The following is a 10,904-nucleotide window of genomic DNA, read 5'->3' on the forward strand; positions in this document are numbered from 1 at the left end:
CCAGCTGTGCATGTCTGCCCCCAGCCCAAGCCAACAAGACTCTTGCCCCTTACAGTTCTCCTTAAGAGTTAAAACAAAGGCAGCTGATTATTAGGTTTTTAATTAAAAGGCATTAGCAATAACCTCATGCTGATTTACAAGGCAATAACCTTGTCTCCAAACTGAAGCGCTTCCATTGGCAAAGTGCCACCAATAAGCAAACATCCACACACACACACACACTCTATAAAAAGGCAAGATAGCATGGCAATTTTTGAGACGTAAAGCAGAATTAATATAATGTTCTGCTGAGAAACGCAAGATTCTTTATTCACACTACCCAGTTGCAATGCGGGTCCTGTGAGATGGAGGTCTCAAGAGAGCTGCCTGGAAATCTATATGAGAACTACTATTGTTAGAGGGTTGGACTAAAGTTGGGAAGTCCTGGGTTCGAATCTCCACTTGGCCATGAAGCTTTTGGGAATTATAGGGACAGAACTACCTAAATTATATAGAAATTTATTTATGTAGCAGCAAGAGTGCTACTTGCCCAGAAATGGAAAGAAGCCGAAGTCCCAGCAAAGGAAAAATGGATACAAGAACTTGTGGAATATGCCTGTGGGAAACCAAAGTACAGAATTCTAGCAACTGGTATTCAGACGCATTGCAGCATACAACACACCTTATAACTAGTGGAGCATTCTTCAGATTTTTCCATAAGCAACGAGGGGTGTAGGGATATCGCGGAGTGGGGAGTGGGGTCTGGAGGGAGCACACTTCTCCACCAGCAAGCAGCCACGGTCTGCCTGCACGCGTGACCTTGGGGTGCAGGGAAACACCCCCCCGACAAGCCACAGCTGTCTGGTACATCGTTCCACCTCTGCATGACCTTTCGTGATCTCAGCAGTTTGCGGTGTCCTGTCTGTAATCCTTTTCCATGAGACTTTTGTCTCCTACGTCATACACTGTGCAAGGGGAAAACTGACGCTGTGGAACAGGTGCCAAAATAACTTTGTACTACCCCACGATTTCGGGACGGAAGATGTGTAAAGGTCACAGCCCAAAAATGTATTTGTCTAGCTTGCATGTTTGTCTCAAGAAAAGGAGGCTCCACAGGAATGGTGGTAGCTCGCTCGCTCGCTTCAGACCACCTGTGCGCAGCTCACATCATGATCAACACCTGTCTTGGGCCTTCACTTCAGAGGGGTACATGCTATTTCCCCACCTGTGTAAATGGGTAGTGTAACACAATCAGGAAGCAAACGGCACCCAATATCTGTCTCCTTTGAGATGAACGGCAACTGGTGTGTGTGACCTTCCCCTTTCTCCTCTTCCCATATCAGCACAGAAGCCACTTACCTTCTTCGGTTTTTAATTGACAGAGAACACGGTCAGCAGCACACCGCTGAGAATTGATGTGGAAAGATGCGCAGTGAGTTCCCAAATGTCACACTCAACTGCCCGGAAGGCATGGGGAAATCGGCAGCTGCAGGAGGAAATAATCTGCAAAAACAGCCTCAAACATGCAGCTTTCAAGGGAAGAGGCCTTTTCCGAGTTGCACGCTGTGATGGGAGGAACACGGGCTGCCAACTCGCATTCTGGAGGGGCACAGAGCACAGGGCGCTGCCTTGTGCTGAGGTGGACCATTGTTCCATGTAGCTCAATATCACCTACACTGTCTAGCAGCAAGATTTGAGGCCAGGATCTTTCCCTGCCCAACCTGGAGTCGCCGGGGATTGAACCTGTGACCTCCTGCATGCAAAGCAGAGGCTTTACCACTGAGCTACCTCCCTTCCTAGTGGACAGTTCTTAGACAGATGGACTATGTCAGGAGTGCGTGCAGGACCCAGGCCCTGTGACCAGCAGGACTTTGCAGGACTGGGGCCTTCCTAAGTTTGTTCTGGAGAGGCAAGGCGCGGCCTCACAGGTGAGGCTGATTGGTAACTCACAGCACCTGGTGGCAAGAGCCAGGAAGGGATATAAGGTCAGCATTTCCCTTCGGCTCTTTGCCACAGCAACACGTTCCCTGCCTTGCTGCGTTTAGCTCCTTGACTCCTTGCTTCTTGATCCTCGGACCCCTGACTTCGTGACTCCTTGATTGTTGATCCTCGGACCCCTGACTTCGTGACTCCTTGCTTCTTGATCCTCGGACCCCTGACTTCGTGACTCCTTGCTTCTTGATCCTCGGACCCCTGACTTCGTGACTCCTTGCTTCTTGATCCTCGGACCCCTGACTTCGTGACTCCTTGCTTCTTGATCTTCGGACCCCTGACTTCGTGACTCCTTGCTTCTTGATCCTCGGACCCCTGACTTCGTGACTCCTTGCTTCCTGATCCTCGGACCCCTGACTTCGTGACTCCTTGCTTCGTGACTCTCAGACCCCTGACTTCGTGACTCCTTGCTTCTTGATCCTCGGACCCCTGACTTCATGACTCCTTGCTTCTTGATCCTCGGACCCCTGACTTCGTGACTCCTTGCTTCTTGATCCTCGGACCCCTGACTTCGTGACTCCTTGCTTCTTGATCCTCGGACCCCTGACTTCGTGACTCCTTGCTTCTTGATCCTCGGACCCCTGACTTCGTGACTCCTTGCTTCTTGATCCTCAGACCCCTGACTTCATGACTCCTTGCTTCTTGATCCTCAGACCCTTGACTTCGTGATCCTTGCTTCCTGACCCTCGTACTTTTGGCTTCCTGACTCCTGGCTTCTACACTCCCGTTCCTGCTCCCACCCCGCCATCTTGCCCCCGGTCCTGACGTCCTTAGCCAGGACTTTGATCGCCCGTGAACTGGACCGTGACGACTAAAAGTCTGACCTATGAGGAGCGGTTGAAAGAGCTGTGTATGTTTAGCCTGGAAAAGAGGAGATATGATAGCCATCTTCAAATATCTCAAGGGCTGTCCCATGGAAGAGGGAACAAGCCTGTTTTCTCCTGCTCTGGAGGGTAGGACCAGAACCAATGGAGTCAAGTTGCAAGAAAGGAGATTCCGACTCAACATTCAGAGAAACTTTCTGACAGCAAGAGCTGTTTGACAGTAGAATCGTCTCCCATGAGTAGCGGTGGAGTCTGCTTCCTTGGAGGTTTTTAACCAAAGGTTGGATGGCCATCTGTCATGGACACTTTAGCTGAGATTCCTGCAATGTAGGGAGTTGGACTTGATGACCTTTGGGGTCCCTTCCAACTCTGACTCTGTGACCTGATATAAGCATCTTACATCCTATGCTCCCATCTCCAGCGGATGATGTTCACAGGTGCATAGAGAAGCCCTGTAATATGAGTAAACTAGGACAGGCAGGCAGGAGGAGCATCAGACATCTCTTCCTCCTGGAGGAAAGGCCTTGTTTTCTCAAGATTGGGGGGGGGGAGGAAAAGGTAAAGGACCCCTGGACGGTTCAGTCCAGTCAAAGGCAACTATGAGGCTGCGGTGCTCATCTCGCTTTCAGGCTGAGGGAGCCGGCATTTGTCCACAGACAGCTGTCTGGGTCACGTGGCCAGCAGGACTAAACCACTTCTGGTGCAACGGAACACCGTGATGGAAACCAGAGCGCACAGAAACACCATTTACCTTCCCGCCACAGTGGTATCTATTTATCTACTTGCACTGGCGTGCTTTCGAACTGCTACGTTGGCAGGAGCTGGGACAGAGCAATGGGAATTCTCCCCATCGTGGGGATTTGAACCGCCGACCTTCCGATCAGCAAGCCCAAGAGGCTCAGCGGTTTAGACCACTGTGCCAGCCCAGTCTAGCAGCCTCCAACTCCTCTCAATTCTTAGTAGGATCATCAGAAGGTGCCTTATGCTGAATCAAACCATGTGCTCAGTGTTGTCTGCACAGTTTCTCCCTAGGAATTCACCCAGTGCTACCTGCAGATGCTGGGGATGGAACCTGGGACCTTCTGCATACAAAGCAGGTGTCCTACAGAAAGCTGTGGCCTTTCTTCTGGCAGTTAGAGGGCGACACCACAGCAGCAACCTCTGCCCTCAGCATGCCCACATCCATTGTAAGGAATGGCACCTACTGGCCATCCTTTTACACCTATGAATGCACAAATATCAGGTCAGATATTGCCCCATAAACATGTGTGTGCAATGGGCATGCTGTCCATGTCCGAAGATTTTTTTTAGGAATTCCACTTGCCCGGATACTGTTTTAAAGAATAGCCATGTGTTTGTGCTTAGAAAGAGCTTTCGTTTCCCCTATTCCCCTCACAAAACTCAAAGTTCCCTGGGAAGAGAATTGCAAGAGGATTGGGGGGTCTACAAACAACTCTTTGAGCCCTTAAACTACATTTCCCAGGATTCTTTGGGGGGAACCATGACTGCTTAAAGTGACATGATACTCAAATGCATAGTGCAGACGGGGCCATAGTGAGATACGCTGGGTTAGTAGAAGAGCAAAGGGTCTTTGCAGTAATGCCTCCCCCTTCCCAGTTATGGAAAACCATCCCCAGGGAGACCCATAAGATACCTACTCCAATATCTTTTCAGCCCCTGAGAAAGTCATTTTTATTTCCCCAGGCCTTTCGAACTACGTTGCTGTTCTAATATAGTTCAGCTCTATGGATTCTTATCCCTCTGCTCTCCATTTTTAAATTCGTATGTCTGTATGTTTATATTTTGATGCCCTTCATTTTGAATTAACCATTTCGGTTTGATTACTGATGTGTTTTTCCACTTGTTGCTTTTAACGGAATGATTATTGCTCAAAGAGATTGTCTATATGTTGCAGAAGCCATTCACTGGACCAGTGTTTTAAGGTGGCACAAAAAATAATGTAAATAAATTAATAGTTCTAATTTGTAGGATAAGGACAGAATCCCTTGATGCCCAGAGAAAGGAGCTGCTATCGAAGCAAGCTGGCAATTAAAGAGAACATGACACACAAAAAACCGCAATAAGAGCTCCAGTTATAAACAGCTGCTCATAAGCGCACACATCGATTCTTGATTTCATCACAGAGGCAGTTTAAAAGGGCTGCAGTTTTCTTTTCTATTTTTAAGGAGATGAACTGCACAGATCTAAACAAACTGCTCAGGTCCAGCCTTGTCTCTCATAAAACTTTATCAAGGCTGCAGACTTAAGCATTTTTACAAGGAAATTGTCCTCATTTGATTCCATGGGACTTGCTTCTGAGGAAACGCCACCAGATTGGGCTTATGCCCAATTATTTTTACTTTACAAGCCAAAGAGACAGGAAGTTTCCAGAAGATGAGGAAGTGAGAGGTATAAATAACACTCCCTTAGTTAGAGGGCAACACCCCAAAGTCAGCAAAAAAGAAAGAAAGAAAGAATTATAATTGTGTATGTCCATTTTTAAAGAAATTAAACCAGCATACATTTCAGATACATTTCTAACATATGGGGAAAGACCATTTTTCCAAAATAATCTAACCTCTTGAACAACACAGGCAACCCACCCATTGTACTATTTCAAACCCTGCTCCAACTTGAAGTGTTTCAACCCAGTTATCAATATATTTCTAGTAAACCAGCAGTTTGCAAACTGAGTTTCTGGGGATTACAACCAGAAGATGCAAAGAACCTTGAAAGATGTACTAAATGCTTAGACCAGAGGTGGGGGAACTTTGGTCTTCCAGATGTTGCCAAACTACAACTCCATTCACCAAACAAAGTCAATGGCCAGGGGTTGTAGAAGTTGTAGTTCCGCAACATCTGGAGGGTCAAAGGTTCCCCACACCTTTTGGGGGGCATTTGTTTGGCATCATCAACAGTCAACAATGTCATTTCCAGGGCGTATATCGGTCACTGCTCTCTGGTAAAAGAAAATTCTGTCTTTCCTGAGAGCGTGGTTCTTAAATCTGGACAGCCTTCTGCAAGCTCATGTTTTGGAGTACAACTTCCAAAAGCCTTGGCCAGCACAGTAGAGCATCTGGTTAGGGAAGGAAAGCCTACGGCTGTAGAGAAACAGCAAAGCCAATGGTCAGGGAGGATGGTAGTTGGAGTCCAACAACCGCTGGAAGGCATTGCTTTTGCTACCTCTACATTCAAAGAATCAGCTGCCTTGTTTGGGAAATGCAGTCATCAGGCCCTTCTTGGAGACAGAAGGCTTGATGGAGTTGTGGAGCTTGTTGGGTCAACATCAGCCTTCCCTGGGAGCTCTCCCTGGTCCTGAAGGCCCTTTCCATAGGTTTGCTACCTACTGCAGGATGATTTCTTCCAAAGGTCTGTTCCCTCCAAGTTTCGCTTGGCATCCCATGAGCAAAACAGGAGCTAGCCATGGTTTATTGGCGAAGCTTGTCAAACACAGAACCTGGGCTCAACGAGGGCCCAGGCATGACCGACAGCAACCCTTGAACATGGAAGGGTTACTTGCACTGAGACAAACCACTGACCCATCTAGCTACAGCAATTGGCAGCGAGTCTCCAGGGCTTTATCAGATGTCTCTCCCAGCACTAGCTGGATATAGCAGGGATGGAACACAAAGCAAATTCTCTAACACTGAGATACCACCCCTAACCCTACTACACAATCTCCATTTTGTCTTCCTAAGGCAAACATCTTCCTTACAGATGTTGCTGGTCTACAGTCCCATCATCTCTGATCACTGGGCACACTGGCTGCCACTGATGGGAGTTTGTATCCAACGGTGTCCATGAGCAAGCAGAACAGACTTCTGCTAGCCAACCATTGAAAAGAGCAGTGCAGCTATTGGGGAGTGGAGATTATAACAGAATGGAAAGCAATGAACTGCAGTGAACAAGACAGGGTGCGAAACTTGCAATTTGCCTGTGTTTGCAGCCAAGAGGAAAGGGTGTGGATTGGTGGCAATGACTTTTAGTCGTTGGAGAAGGAGACTTGGGTGACCAGGATGTTTAAGCTGGCAGCACTGGGGATGGGTGGAGAGTTGTTCTGGCCTGCTAGAGGGTTTTTTTGAAAAACCAGCAGCATCAGGGAGGAAGGAGAGTTCAATTCTGGGGAGGCGGTGATCAGGGCTGGCTGATTTGAGCTCTGTGACTTTACTTAGACCACTAAGAAAGACCAACGCTAGTCAAAAACACACATTGCTGTAGGACACACAAATGTGATTGTTTAGTTGCTCAAGAGTTACAATGAAGCCGTTAGCTTTTCCTTTTTGTGGTTACAAAGTAGGCTGCATGGATTTGTGTAAGAGCTCATAACCCACCTACTCTCAGCAGCCAGAAGCATAATAATGATAATAATAATTTTTATTTATATCCCGCCCTCCCCAGCCAAGACCGGGCTCAGGGCGGCTAACACCAGATATAAAAACAATTGATTAAAATACAACTTAAAAACAAGATTAAAATACAACATTAAAATGCAGCCTCATTTCAGTAGAAACTCAAATCAAAAACTTTTTGGGGATGAAAACGTCCAATCTTCATCAAGGCCAACTATCCAGACTGGTCCTACATGGGCCAGAAAAAAGCCACAGAAGTCCCAAAATAGGGGTTGCATCACAGAAGAAGAAAGGAAAAGGGAAAGAGGGGGAGGGGATCAAGTTGATTCCAAGCCAAAGGCCAGACGGAACTACTCTGTCTTACAGGCCCTGCGGAAAGAAATCAGATCCTACAGGGCCCTGGTCTCATGAGACAGAGCGTTCCACCAGGCCGGAGCCAGTGTTGAAAAGGCCCTGGCTCTGGTTGAGGCTAATCTGACTTCCTTAGGGCCCAGGACCTCTAGGGTGTTGCTGTTTATGGACCTTAAGGTCCTCCGTGGGGCATACCAGGAGAGGCGATCCCATAGCCAGACACTGGAGAGACCTGTCAGGAGTAAGCATAGGCCAATGGTATCAAATAGTATGGGAAACAGCCTTATTAGAAAAACTAACCATTGAAACTGACACGGGACAAACAGAAGAAGACGCCTTCACCCTGCTATGGTTACTCTTTATCACATACACAGCCCAGCAAGACAACAACAACAAAACCCAACAGCATTCGAATCAATCTGGTTATTCTGATCCAAACACACACTCCACTCACACACAAAAACAAATTTCACTACAGCTAAAGACAACCAACCACACCCTAGGCCAGCCACAACCTCTCTCGCCACCAAAGAAATACAAGCAAATAGTAAAGAGAACATACACAAGTGACAATGACACAAAACCCCACAAATACACTAAGTAGAACAGAAGCGTTGCCACCAGACTTAGACCCCTCTTTCCACCTTTTCTTCCTAACCTAACATTGTATACAACACTCATGTCTCACAACAAATGAAACCGATCTGTAAAAAAAACACAACTTGAAAAAAGAGACAATGCATGTATTTTTTTGTAAATTAAGAAATCTTTAATAAAAATGTATTTTAAAAAAATCAAAGTAGGCAGCATGGATTTGTGTTTGTGAATATAATCACTTTTTTTATAACTAAGTGCCTCCCATCAGCTTTGGTAGGTGACATAGTTGCAACCCTATCTGGATGGGGACAGCCTAGCTTCTGTTGCATATACCCTGGTGACTTCTCTGTTAGATTACCACAAGGCATTATACGTGGGGCTGCCTTTGAAGATGGTTCAGAAACTCCAGCATTAAGCAGCCAGATTGTTGACTGGGACCAGGTGGTCTGAGCATGACCTGAGTGCCTTAGCTACCACTGGCTTCTGGGCTCAATTTGAAGGAATGGTTTGGACCTGTATTGTGGCTCGGGGCTCCCCAATACCTCAGGAACCACCTCTTTCCATACGAACCTTCCCAGATTCTACATTTCTCATCAGAGGCCCCTTGCCGTGTGTCTCCTTCAAGGGAGGTGCAAGAGGTACGAACAAGAGAGTGGGCCTTTTTAGTGGTGGCTCCCTGGTTATGGAATGCTCTCCCTAGGGAAATTAGCCAGGTGCCAACCTTGTCAGCATTTTCCCAGCCAGGCAAAAACACTCCTGTTCACCCAGGCTTTAGGGTCTTAAGATTGTGGCCTGTAGGATTGGTTCTTTTTGTGCTTGTTTGTGGGTGAACATTTACAGTCGTACCTTGGATCTCAAATGCCTTGGTTCCCGAACAAATCGGCGTCCGAACAATCCAAACCTGGAAGTGAGTGCTCCGGTTTTCGAATGATTTTCAGAAGCCGAATGTCCGGTGCAGTTTCCGATTGGCTATAGGAGCTTCCTGCAGCCAATCAGAAGCCGCGCTTGGGTTTCTGAACATCTTGGAAGTCGAACGGACTTCCGGAACGGATTCCATTCAACTTCTGAGGTACGACTGTCCTTGGTTTGGCGTTTTATTTGTGGGGTTTCAAATACATTTGTTCTGTATTTTGTAAGTTGCTTTCAGATGATTTGTAGAAAGCAATGAAGATAAATAAACGCATACATGCAGACTTGATACCTGATTCTCCTGCTACCTCCTCCATAAATATATATATATGGTTTTGCAATGACAATTTTGAGGTTCCTGTGCAGCTTTGCAGCGGTGGAGGTATTGATCCTCAGACCTACGTGAGCAGGGTGCCCTGTTGCAAAGAGACTCACAGACATTCCTGCAGCCAGTCGAGGTGCCAACTTGAATAAAATATTGGGGGGGGGGGCGCCAGGTAAGCCCTGCCCCACATAATCGATCACAAGACACAGCATGCACACACCATCTGAATGGCAATGCCCATCAACTTTGTGGGGGCCCAGCCCCTGAAATATTTTATGGGGTGGGCCAAAGGTCCCTCATCCCCTAGGAGTTGGATCCTAGGGTTTAGGATCCAAGGGTTTAGGATTCAAGGATTAAGGACATACAGTCACTGGGAGTGACTTGTTCAAGGACACAAGGCATGGATAGTTCATTTGACTAGTGGTTAAGGTGACTATGGAACTGGAAGACAGCATTACCTATTTATTAATTCAAAAGCATTTCTAAACCACTTTCTATATCCAATTCTCTAAGCGGCATGCAAAAATACAGCATAAAACAATAAGACATTTTTAAAAAATAAGACAGTATCATAAACATAGGAAGAAACAGGAATTCAGTAATAACAGGATCTAATTTTACAGGTCAAGGGAAGTCTGTGCAAAATGATACGTCTGAATCGACCGATGGATGACGTGTCACATTATCTAATAATCTAAAGACAAACAGTGTTGTGTCTTTATTTTTAAATGTGACCTAGCAGAGCTCCAGGGACAGAGAAATCAAAAAAACCCAAATATCTATTTCTGTAGTAAAGCATTAGTGCAGAAACAGTTTCTTCCCCTCATTTGGACAAAAACTTAAAAAAACAAAAAAACCAGGGACCAAATGCCCTTTGACCTCACCAAGGGCAGCCCGAGCCTCTCTGTTAATGAGCACATTTTTAACTTTTTCTCCTTCTTTTTTTTTTACAACAATAAAAAGAGAGGGAGCCTGCGATATAAAAGTAGTGTGTAAGAACGAAGTCCTGTCAACAGTGATGGGTGTTGCCAGGCAACCAGGAGGCAGAGATGAGAGATAATAAGGAAGAGGGCCAAAGTCACAGAGGTGTCAGTGACAGCTGGAGAAGGGTGAGAAGAGGTTCCTGCTGCTGGACAGAATTAACCCCGTGTGCTCCTAAAGCACAGGGAAACAGAAGGAGAAAGCAAAACAGGCAAAAGCAACAGTCCAAGAGGCTCTCTATTCTCTCTGCCCAGAGACGATGTGCTGGTACTGCCAGAACCCAAACAGACTGGGAATTAGATCAGGGCAATGAACTTCCTCCTGGCAGTTTCAAAGAAAAGACACTTAGGGTGTGTGTTGTTGTTGCTGTTTTGCAACAGGTCGTTGACTCATTAATAGCGCATTCATGCTGCACCATCCACACACAACATTGGGCTTTATGCGTTTCTCTACAATGCTTCCCCAATGTTAGAGCACCGATGGTGTCTGGAAGGGCACACTTGCACTGTACGGCAACAAAAGCAAGATACACAGCCCAGAATCTTTGTGGTACAGAAAAGTACAGGATTTCGTGAGGATGTTATGTGAAATGCACTA

This window comes from Podarcis filfolensis (genome assembly GCF_964270895.1).
Source record: "Podarcis filfolensis genome assembly, chromosome: 11".
NCBI lineage: Eukaryota > Metazoa > Chordata > Lepidosauria > Squamata > Lacertidae > Podarcis > Podarcis filfolensis.